The following is a 12,783-nucleotide window of genomic DNA, read 5'->3' as shown; positions in this document are numbered from 1 at the left end:
AATAAAAGAAAGGTTCCATACTCACAGAAATATTTATAAAAAGCACTTTTGTGGTAATAAAGATTTTTTTTTAAGTAGATGTTCACCAATTTGAGGATGGCTACCTTTGACTAATTAATGAATATAACAGAATATTATTGAGCTATAAGAAATGATGAAAATAATAAAGGGAAGCACGGAATAACATGTGAATTAATATAATGTGAAGTAATCAGATCCAGGGAAACAACATGCACAATAACTAAAAGGATGTGAATTGAAAGAATAATGGACATAGAACAATTAAAACAACATTCCAAAATTTTATTGCACACGTTTACCTTCAAAGAAAGAAAAAGATGATAAGACAAATTCCACCATCCCACTTCTCTTTTACTAAAGTGCATTCTTTGGAAGTGAAAATACATTTAATTAAAAAAAAATGTTTATTTGATTTTTCTCAACAACATTTTCTATTTTTCTTTTAAAATGTATTCAAGGCATGCCTTTATAGAAGTTCAGAGAAGCGATAATGGGGATTTTTTTTTTTGTATTTGTATTACAGTAGGTTTTTTTTTAGTTTTTTTTATTTTTCTCAAGTTATGTGTAAAAACAATTGTAATATTCATTTTTTGAAACTTTGAGTTCAAATTCTCTCCCTTCCTACCTCTTCCCCCACCCTCATTGAGAGGGCAAGTAATTTGATATAGGTCACATATGTGTAATCATGCAAAACATTTCCATGATAATCATTTTGTGAAGGACTATTATCCTAAATTCTATCCTCCATTTATTTGTATTCTCTTTCTCCTTTCACCCTGTTTATAATCAAAATGTTTTGCTTTTGGCTTTTGCCTGTCTCCTCCCTCAATCACCCCTTCCTCTCTCATGCTCTCCCCTCCCACCCCCCCACCCCCCACCACCACTTTCCTGTAGGGTAAGATAAGTTTCTTTACTGAATTGAGTTTACATGCTATTCCCTCTTTTAGTCAATTCTGATGAGTGTAAGGTTTCCTTATTCCCTCTTACCTACCCTCTCTTCCCCAACACTGTAAAGGCTTTTTTTCATTTCTTTTATATGAGATAGAATGTTAGTAATTTTAAGCAAAACTAAGATATGAATGAAATCATTTTAACATAAAGCAAATTTTAAATTTATAAACTTGAATTTTAGTGATACTTTTGAGGAATTAGGAAGACCTTTTCGTCAAGATAACAACAGGCAATTCTTTTTTCCTCTATATGGGTAAAAAAAAATACACGTTAAATAAAAAATCAAAGGCAGTGTGATTTAACTAGGAATAGAGTCCTAGGAATGAGAAAAAGAAATATTTACGATTTGGAATTCCCCTTTAAAAAATGAGAGGTACTAACTTGTTTGAGACAAATTAGATTTCATCCTATTTAGATGGATTGGTCATTATCTCAACATCTTCCCCAATCCCATCATTTAATTTTTACTTATGTTTCTATTGTATCATCTTTTAATTTACTTTTGCTAATCACCATTAATGATTTTGCAACTTGTGACCTAGAAATTCAAGTTGTATGCTTATATGGCCTCAAACTTTGGTCATCTTCACTGTAAAATTACAAACTCTTGAATTTATCTTTGAACATCCAGATTTTAATGTTAAAAAAAATTTTGAAAAATACCTCTATAATATAGTTCAACAAAAATTTATAAATCCTGCCACTAGAAATCTATGTATTTACTCAAGGAGTTTGTTTGAGGGGGATCCCACAGAAAATTTGGAAATTTGAATGACTCCTTGCAACACATTTAGAAATATAGACAACATATTAAACATTTACAACAACCCATAAACAATTGTACTTGGATAGATATTTACTTTTACAACATGCTTTGGTCTCCCAGAATCAACATTCTATTTTTTTTATTTCTTTTAGCAGGATTATTTACTTAGAACTGCTAGATGGGCAACCCCTGACATTTTAGTGAGTTGCTCTTTCTAAGAAAAGAGTTCTTCTGAGGACTCAAATTTCACCTAATGAGAAAAAACATTTGAGGCTATTCAAGATGTCTCTCCTTAAAGTCAGACCAATTGAATGGCACTTTATTAAAGCAATGTGAAGTTCACTTCCATGACTCTACATTTCATGGCTTCAAGTGCTTTGCTTGCTCAAAGGTATAGTTATCAGGAAACAGGTTTCCATTCAAGAAAAGACCATCTTCCTAAATTCCCATACTTAGAATTACATGTGAGGGTTGTACCAGTATCAGTACACACACACACACACACACACACACACACACACACACACACACACATCAGTATTGCTAAGAAAATCCTATTCCCTGATACATGACTCAGGTTTGTTTAGCCCAGAAGTTTCCTTCTTTACATAGAAAGGTGTTTTCCAGAACTATTACAATTTGATGTTGTAGAGAGGTAATAGTCTTGACTCCTTCCTATTCATTCATGTGGCTCTTCACTGTTGTCACATGTGTGCAATATTTCAGTACTGTTTTTCTTAAGCTGAGCATGAGACCTAGATCGAGAACTCTACTTTCAGGCAACATAGGTGAAAGCATAAAACTGATATGTACTTCAGGCCCAAGTGTATCATTTATGCCTACTATTCCTTTCTCACTTCTGATCTGCTGCACTTTCAGCTAAGATTAAAAGGGCCTATGGGTTTTCTTTTATAGATCAGCACAGAAAATGATGTCTCTCAAATAGTTTTGTCCCACAAAAATAGGAGAAAATTGATTCATCTCAGGATAAGCTCCAGTTAATGTGATCTATCTTCTACATCAGAGAAAAAGGCAATGACAAATGCCCCTTTTAATAACAAAACAATCAAAAAGACTTCACTATTTTCCAATGACACTAATGCAATTGAAATAATCCCTACTCCCCAATAATTTTTTTTTAGAATTTCTTTTATAACAATGACATACTTGGGATTTTCATTTCTTAGTTCTCTTTCTCTTGCTACAGTCAGGAAACATTTTTATTTACTTTATCTTAATGTCTTACATTGCTTCTAGTGAACAAATCAACAAAGGTTATGTGTTATGGTCTATTTAAATTCACTTTTCCAGTGCTCCTGAAGGTTGACTGAAATTTTGATTGTTATGACATTTTGGTATTTCAAGATTCACAGATTATAGAGAGTCAGAAGAGAATCTTGGTGCTAAATAGTTAGACTTTTCTCATAAGGAATAGCTTACAAACATTGAAAGCACTGAATAATTTTCCCACATCCATACTAGCTTACTCCCACTATTTTATTTTAACTTTGTAGTATTTTCAAAAGAAAGTGCAATGCTTGTCCAATAAATATTTAATCATGCACTAACTCAGTAGGCTGCTCAGTCAGCTGTATGTCATATGTTTGGTAATTTTGCAGTCATTAGCTATCACATTGTTTGTTTTGTTTTTGTTTTTTCCCTCTGTGTGGATACTTAGAATGATCTTCTCTTGAATCCTCCTAGGGACATTTTGTATCCAAGAATTTGAAGCAAACAATAATCAACCAATCAACCAATAAACATCTATTAAGGCCTCATTTCCAGGCCTTGGGGATTCCATAACAAGGAGAATCTGTAAAGTATCACCATCCAGAAGAAATACTTCTTTAGTTTTAATTATCAGCAAGAAGTCATTTATGTTGATGTCATAATATCAGCAATTGAATGTCTTAATGTTTTAGACACTAAACAATCAAAAGTGATTGAATGATGATCAAAGTTGATTGAATAATCTCTGTATGCATTTTCTTTTATCAAGACATTTTGTATGATTTTTAAATTCAGGCATAGGATACTCCCTGCTCCAGGTAAAACTAACTAAAGTTTTATAGTATACACACATACATATAGACTAATATATAGTTTCATAGTTATCACACAGATCTATATATATTGATCTATATATCTACCTATCTATATAAAGAGAGGAGAAACGGACCAACAGAGAGAGAGAGAGAAAGAGAGAGAGAGAGAGAGAGAGAGAGAGAGAGAGAGAGAGAGAGAGAGAAAGCATTCAATGTACACAGAATAGTATTCAGTTAAGTATGAGCAAGATAAGCCCAAGGAATGTGAGAAAGTAGGTTGCAACGTATTAATAAAAGAAATGATTCAAAAGGGGCCCTAGGGGTGGCACAGCCTAAACTTCCATACTAATCTCTTATTTTACCATTACTTTTTAAGCAACTTTGATGAGATTTCTAAACACATAGGAAAAATCACACTAAGGGTATGCTTGTCTCTGACATAAATTCTTTTTTTTTTAAAGCAATTGGTGTTAAGTAACTTGCTCAAGGTTACGCGGCCAGTTATTTCTGGGTGTGGTGCTGAGTATCTGAGTCTGGATACGATCCCATGTCATCCCGACTCTGAGGCCAGTGGTATTACTCACTGTGCCACCTGACCACCCCTAAGCAATTAGCGTTAAGTAACTTGCTCAAGGTTACATGGCCAGGTGTTTCTGGGTGGGTGGACATAAATTCTTTTTAAAAATTAACAGCAGAAAGGATTTTTTAAAAAAAATAACAACAATAAAAAAAAGATCACATATTTTCTAAAGTTCCAAGTCAATTTTATTGTAAAATTGTCTGCCATAGCAATCATTTGTGAAATGATGTTTGTGTATATATTCATATTTGTATATATAATGTATATATGTGGATATGTATGTGTATAGGTATACACACATACATATATATATATACATATATATACACTCTAGTACGATATCTATTGCATTTATTTGATTAGATCTAGTCTTTTTATTTCTGACTTCATTGCATTACATACTGTTTCTATTTCTTCAAATGTTACTTCAGATCCTTCCATGTTTATACATGAGGGGTAGATAAAAAGCCCAACAGCTAAGATTAATGGACTATTCTGCCTGCCCCCCCCCCAATTCTGATGATTGTTTTATATTACTCAATATTCTTCAAGAACAATTATTATAAAACTTATCCATCATATTTATCAATTTGCCATTTTTCAAGTTTGTGTTTTAAGTAGATTTCAATGGAATTGATGAAATTTCTTTTTTAAAATTTTCTGTTCCAAACTGTCTTTCTCATTCAACCCTTCCCTACCCATTGAGAAGGAAAGAAATACGATAACTAGTATACATATGACATCATACAAAACATGTTTCCACCTTATCCATATTGCCAAAACAAAGCAGAAATAAAAACAAGAAAAATTATAGAAGATCAAATGATATATTGATCTGAATTGAGTGTTTATCATTTTTCTCTCTGGAAGTGGATAGCATTTTTCCATCATGTGTCCTTTGGAATTGTGACAGATTGTTGTACTGATCAGTGTAGCTAAGTCTTTTGCATTTTATTGTTAAAATATTGCTATTACTATATACAATGATATAATGATTTTGCTTAGTTCACTTTGAACCAAGTCATATGAGTCTTCATAGTTTTTTTTTTTATAATACTATATCCTTCATGATTTTATATAGCACAATTATATTCCATTGCAATCATATATGGTAACTTATTCATCCATCCCCCAATTGATGAGTATCAACTGAGTTTTAAATTCCTCATCAATCAGAAAAAAAGCTGTTAAATATATTTTTGCAAATGGGTGTTTTTCCTTTTTTCTCTGATTTCAATTGGGGAGTTATTTTTTTTTTTATAAATGTGGCTCAGTTCCCTGCATATTTAACGAATAATACTTTTTATCAGGGAAACTTGCTATAATGTTTCCCAGAGTTCCTGCTTTCCTTATTTTTATTTTGTTTTGCTTTGTGTAAAAACAAAAAAAAAATTTTTTTTAAATTGATGTAATAAAGATTATGGTTTTCACCCCAGGATTCACTCTATCTCTTCTTTGGTCACAAGTACTTCCATTATCCATAGATGTTATGGGTACATTTTTTTTCATGCCATAAATTTTGCTTGTGATATCACCATTTATGTTTAAATTCTGCAGGCATTTTTCACTCATCTTGATATATATTTTGAGATGTTGGTTTCTGCCTAGTTTCTGCCAAAGTGCTTTACAGTTTTCAAGAAATTTTTATTGAGTTGAGTTCTTGTATCAAAAGTTTGACTCTTTGGGTTTATCAAACACTACATACATATGGTCAGTTTTTACTGTGTATTGTGTACATAATCTATTCCACTGATCCAGTACTCTATTTCTTAGCCAGTACAAAATTATTTTGAGAATTACTACTTAATAACATAATTTGAAATTTGGTATTGCTAGGCTAACTTCCTTTACATTAAAAAAAATATTCCTTTGATATTTTTTATACTTTTTAAAGTTACATTTTGCTAAAATTTTTCTAACTATGTGGAATAATTCTTTAGTAATGTGATTGATAGGGTCTTGGATAAATAAATCAATTCATCTGGATTATCATGTTTATTATATTAGCTTAGCCTACTTATGAGCAATTAATATTTCTCCAGTTGTTTGGATCTATATTTTTTATTTGTGTGAAACATATTTTGTAATAGTATTCATGTATTCCCTGAGTTTGTCTCAGTAGGTAGATTTTCTATGGATTTTCTATTATCTGCAGATACTTTAAATGAAGTTTCTCTTCCTGATATAGTGATGTAAGAAGTTTATCTCATTGACATTCGCAGTAATGATTATTGATTCTAATCACTGGTTACCTTAATCTGCCTTCCCTTTATCACCTACCCTTTCCTTTAACTCTTTCCCTTTCTTCTTCTTCTCTATTGTGTGACAGTATTCGATACCAAATTGAGTTTGCATACACATGTATACAATATCTATGTATTTATGTATGTATGTATCTTATTCCTTCTTTGAACCTAGTCCAAGTAGAATGAGGTTCAAGCATTGCTTGTCTCACTGGTTTTCCCTTCTGTTACAAAGGCTCTTAGTTGAGCACTTCCTTCTAAGATAATTTTTCCTGTTCTATCTCTCCTTTTTCCCTTTTCTCAGGATGTGTCTCTTTCATGCCCATCCATTTTTTGAGATCATCTCCACAAAATCAATTCACTGCCCTGCCTTCTGTCTGTATAGAATCCTTCCCATTGTCCTACAATTTAAAAAAGGTCTTAGTAGTTACAAGTATCATCTTCCCATATAAGAATGTAAACAGTTTAACCTTACTGACTCCTTTATTATTTCTCTTTCTTCTTTACCATTCCATGCTTCTCTCTACTCCTGTATGTATATGTTGCATTTTTCTATTCTTTGGGTTTTTCATCAGGATATTTTGGAAGCTCTCTGTTTCATGAAATATTTAAGGATTATACTGTTTCACTGGGTAGGTTATTTTTTTTTAAAATCTTAGCTCATTTGTCTTCCATAGCATCATTTTCCATGCTCTCTCCTCCTTTAACATTGTATATGTTAAATCTTTGGTGTCTGTAAGGTGGTTCTATTGTATTTGAATGATTTCTTTCTAGGCGATTGAAGAATTTTCTATTTAAACTCAGAACTCTGGAATTTGACTATAATATTTCAAGGCATTTTCATGTTGGTATCTCAGGAGGTGACTGGTGATTTTTTTCATTTCTATTTTGTTTAAGTTTCTAGGTGGTTTTTCTTTATAATTTCTTTAATTTAGATGTCTAGGACTTTTATATACATTTAAGGACTTTCAGGTAGTAAAGTAATTCTCACTTTATCTCTCCTCAATCTCTTTGCTAGGTCAGTTGTCTTTCTCATGAATCCTCATATTCTTCTACTTTTCTATTCACTTTGTTTTATTTTTTCTTGATGTCTCATGGAATCATTAGCTTCCACTTACCCAATTCTAATGCTTTCTAGGAATTATTTTCTTCATTGAGTTTTTGTATCTCTTCCCCCCCCCCATTTGATCAATTCAGCTTTTTAAGAATTTATTTTCATTAGTGGAGTCTTGTCTCTCTTTTAACATTTAGACAATTTTTTAATTTTAATTTTGCTGTTTTCTTCATTATTTTGTGGCTTTTTCCCAAGCTGTTAATTTTTTGCATGTGTGGTTAATAAAAAGCCACTTTATTTTAAAATATCAGTGAATTCATAGGACCTTTAGTTCATTTTCTTAAAGGATACTAATAGTACAGTTACTATAGTGAAGTTTTTTTTTTTTTACATTAAAAAATATTCCTTGAAAAAATTGGCAAGTACCAGTATAGGCAAATTCATTAGTTTAAGGACAGGGTCATAACATTTGCTGAGCTCTTCAATGGAGGCCTGGAATTATTCAGCTCATTTCCCAGGATCTAGGTTTACACAAGTCCTTCAAATACATAACATGATTTAGGAAATGGCCATTTCCCCTTCAAGGTAGCCTAGATTTCAGACAACCCAGATCCCTGCAGAAGACCTGAGTGGCCTTGACTCTAATATCCCTTCCCAAAGACAGTGAGATATAGTGAATTGTCCTGGACTTGGGAACCAGGAGTTCTGGATTTAATTCAGAACAAATGCTAACCATGGGACACTGGGAAAATCATTCAACCTCTTTTCCTCATGCAGAAAATGGGGTTATCAATGACTTCAGAGTTGTGAGATACTTTGTAAGCCCTAAAGCACTACAAAAATGTGTGGATTATTTTTGCTCACCCAGGGCCATACATAAATCAGTCCCTATCCTACCATTGATCAGCTATTTTTCAGTTCAGCTTTAGGAAAACCAATGAGAAAGAGAGAAAGAGGAAAAAAGAGAGAAGGGGAGGAAGAGAGGAAGATGGGGAGAGAGAGTAGGGAAAGAAGAGGGGAGAAAGAGGGAGGGAGAGGAACACAGAGAAGAGGGGACAGGAAGGTAGGTGTAAGGGTGGGAAGACCCAAGAGACCAACTTGTTAAGCTTGGCAATGTGATTCTTTAATTTCAAGGCTTCTACAAGGATACTGAAGAACTCAAATGAAAACACCAATTAATTTCAGTTTTCTAAACATTTACTCTCTCCCTTCAAGGTTTCTCCTTCCCTTCACTTTTATGCATCCTGATAACGTTTTGGACAGCAATCATTTCTCTTCTTCTCGGAGGCTGTCATTGGTGGGCTCCTTTAAGAACCTGGATGAGAATTTCAGCTTTTTTCCTGTTGCTCTCATGTGCTTCCAGTCCTGACCTTGTTAACTTCCACCTAAGTTCTGGTACAGCTGAAGGGTCATGGCTAGCAGGACTCCCAGATAAAGCCACTTTTCTGCAGCCATCACTACAAAAGGTTCACGGAAACCCAACTGCCCTTAAGCTGGCTTCTTCAGTGCTGCCTGGCTGGCTCTGTGGGTGACTTGTGTGCACTGGAGTAGAGCTGTTAGATGCTGGCTTGTGAACAGCCGACTCCACATGTGAAATCACAGTGGCTCTGCCTTCTTTCCTGGCCTAGTGCAGGTGATTTCCTGAACACAAGTGTAAGACTGAACTCATCCTCACATCCATCCACATTATCGGAGGTGATTGCTGAAAGATCTGAGCTCTTCCAGATGTAGGCCAGGAAAAAAGGAAACAAACTGGGCATGGATCAAGGAATTTAAAGACAAGGAGTAGTTTTTCTTTTGGAGGCAAATAGCAAGATTCTCTCAGTCCAACATCAACTCCTTCTTGGTTGAGGAGAGACAGGTAGGTCCAAGGTAATTTTTCATGACTATCAGTTGCTCATCTGTAAAGTGGGAATAATTCTTGAACAGGTAGTTGTGGGGGGAAGTGCTTTGTAAAGCTTAGAACACCACAGGAGCGTGAGATCTATTTGTAGTCTACATGATTGAGGAGTCATCAGAGATTGGCCAGGACATGACATCTATGTAGCTCTTTATGGTTTACAAAGCATGAGACAGGAGATCACTACCTGGGCCTGGGAAGGAGGGGGCAAGTATCATTAGCCTCATTTTACGGAGGAGCAAATGCATCTAGAAGTTAACTGAGTGGAAGGCAGCTTAACACAGAGGAATAAACAAGCACTGGCTCCAGGGTCAGAGGACCTGGGTTCACAAACCACCTTTGAGGATTACTCCCTGTGTGTCTTGGGGCAAGTCCCTTCAGTTCCCTTGGCCTCAGTTTCTTCATATGTAAAAATTCAAAATGGCCTGCAAGGACCTTTCTATCTCTTCACCTAGCATGCTACAACAGTCCCAAGGTGACATACTATCTTGTAAGAAGGTGAGAGGATACAGACCAGTGTCTCCATTGGATGGAAGGGGTCAATGCCATGCCTGAGACTCCCTAGGAGCAGTCTGTTTTAGGACAGAAACAGAGAATGAGCTCCTGATGAGGTTAGAGCCACCTCTGAATTTCATCCTGAAGCCACCAATTTAAAATGAATTGGATACAAGATGAGATCTAATCCTGGCAGTGCTGTGACCCCCTAAGTTTTAAGTGACTGATTCAAAACATGTAAAGAGGAGAACCCAAAATAAAAGGACTGCCACTGGTGGCATGTTCCTGGAGTAGAGAAGGATACTAGCTAGACTAAGTAGGACAGGAACATCCTTTTGATAGTATCTGATTCCACTTTCAGATTTCTTTTTCCTCTGACAAGTAATCTTATGATTTCTGATTTTGTTATTTGTGTTGGCTGACCCACTAGGACCACAGGTGCAGTTAGAAGGGTCTCTTGAAGTCACTGATTCCAACCCCCTCATTTTAAAGATGAGGAAACTGAAGCCCAGGGAAGTTTGGTGACAGTCAAGGGTCACACAACTATTGAGTGCCTGACCTAGATTTGAACCCAGGCCTTCTTAGCCACTGCACCACACTGCTGTCCCCTGCCAATGGGAGGTGTCAAGTATGTCAGTTAGTCTATTTTCTCTTATAAGCTGTGGTTCATTTTTCTCTTTTGGTAACAGGTCTGGTTAGCACAAACCCAGTTAAAAGAAACTGATCATGGCACACTGACCAATGCACACTTCTGGACTTGTCAACCTGGGTCCTAAGCCTGGCACCTGGACATCATCATCCCAGAGCAGTCACTCTTGGAGGACCTGCCAGAACATCCCCCACAGGCAAAACTCTAAGGAGATTGTATTTTAGGCAGGTTGTAATCTGAATTCTGAACACAGGAAGAAAGATGGTGTTAGTGACAATAGGCTGGTAAGTAAACATAATAAAGGCCACTTAAAAATGTTACCAAAATAATACAACAATAAAAGTTTAACTGGCAAATCTAGATATGCATGTTAATTTTTGGTAATCTACAGTGGAGGCTCTTTGCTCATTGGTCAAAATCTAAAATGCAATCTTGTTATGAAAATTTCAGGTACAACATGGAATTTTAAAAAATTCACCTTCAAACACACTTCAACCCCATCAGCAAAGTGGTAAAAAATACAATTTCACCTTAAGCTTGCCTGGGAAAGCAATAAAAGAGATGGTGACCCTCCCTGGATTTGGCCTGACTAAACGTCATGCTGATTATTTTCTCCCATTTGATTTCTACATATCTGTGGCTGTCTATCTGTCCCCCATTGGTCTGGAAAATATGGCTCATTATAACTGTTGAGTTTCTGTCTTTGTTCCAAGGAGGGAGATTATAGTTGGGTTTTGGATTCCAAATATATCTGCTCTAAGAACAGTGTTCCCTAGGTGGATCTGGAGGAGGCAAAGGGGGACGGTTTCCCATATTTTGGCGAGTAATTCTGTCTGTTGATTTTTCCTGGATGACTGGTAGAAATCTTGTGGTTGTGAGTGGAATTCGCTTCCATGGGATATAAAGTCTCAGGGTTGAGAGTGGAACTCATGGGACTGGTAGTGGAAGTCTTCTTGGGGCTGGGAGTGGAAGTCTCGTGACCAATGGAAGGTCCATCTGGGTCCTTGATAATCATTTTCATGGGTGTTGTAAATGTTGCTCCTTTTGATAAATGATGATTCCTCAAAATGGTTTGACCTTAAAGTACCAACATTCTTTCCGATTGGTACATGCTGGAGGTCATCAATGTAATTCTGCCTTTCTATAGCACGTCCTCGACATCTATTGAACAGTTATATTGCATCATTTGGTTTCATGCCTTGAACATCAATTAAATACCTGCAAACAAGATATTTTGTCACTGTTTAAACCATTTGTACAGTGGACTCCAATGAGTTTGTCATCATCTTGGTTTTCTTTCAAGAATTTGTTCACAGCACATTTTAATTTAAAAATTGTGTTGTCATCAGGCACCTGGTGTCCAAACGTAAAAATCTTTAAGTAAGGAAGAGCCTCTGGCAACTCCTCTGGTTTGTAATAGCACTGAGTGTATGTTAAAACGATGACCAATCCAAGCTCTTCCTTCTGTTCTGCTATCTTGTTAACAAGATCCAAAGGAGAAAAGCGTTCTTCTGGGGCAAGTTTTCCTTCAAAACTCTTTTTTAAAGGAACTTTAAAAGTGACGAAACGTGTCCCAGGCATCAGCTGTCCAACTGGGTGGTAGTGTTTCCACCTGACCAGGAGGTGGTTCATGCCCTTTCCTTGGCCCCCTCCCCCCCCCCCCCCCCTGCCTCCCCAGGCGCCCCGCGACTGCTGCAGGCGTCTCCTGAGGCCCTGTGCTGGCCACTCGCAACCTCTATGCTGCCAGCTCAACTCCAGGAATGAGCCAGCCCAGCCTTCTGTGCCTCCGGCCTTGGCCTTCCCGCACTGCGCCTGCATCTGTGAGGCCCCCACCACGCGCCTGCGGGGACTGCTCTCCAGCCGATGTCTCAAGCTGTTAATTTTTAAATAATTTTCCTATGTTATTCTTATTTCTTTTATCTTTTGGTCCTCTATTAAACTTCCCTCCCCCCCAAAAAAGGGGTAAGGCAGGCAATCAGGTTAAGTGACTTGCCAAGGTCACACAGCTATTATGTGATCAAGTGACCAAGGTTGGATTTGAACTCAGCTCCTCCTGACTGCAGGGCCAGTGCTCCATTA

General features: G+C 36.2%; 1 pseudogene; it reads right to left on the bottom strand.

Moving 5' to 3' along the window:
* Window positions 1-11,544: 11,544 nt before the first annotated feature.
* LOC138171824 (RNA/RNP complex-1-interacting phosphatase-like) lies at window positions 11,545-12,522 on the bottom strand (annotated as a pseudogene).
* Between the last annotated feature and the right edge of the window lie 261 nt (window positions 12,523-12,783).

Source organism: Petaurus breviceps, unplaced genomic scaffold (assembly GCF_028583685.1).
Source record: "Petaurus breviceps papuanus isolate PSGF00001 unplaced genomic scaffold, PetGlider_PUasm1.0 47, whole genome shotgun sequence".
Lineage (NCBI taxonomy): Eukaryota > Metazoa > Chordata > Mammalia > Diprotodontia > Petauridae > Petaurus > Petaurus breviceps.
The sequence above is the reverse complement of the archived record's forward strand: the minus strand, read 5'-3'. Positions and strand labels throughout refer to the sequence as shown.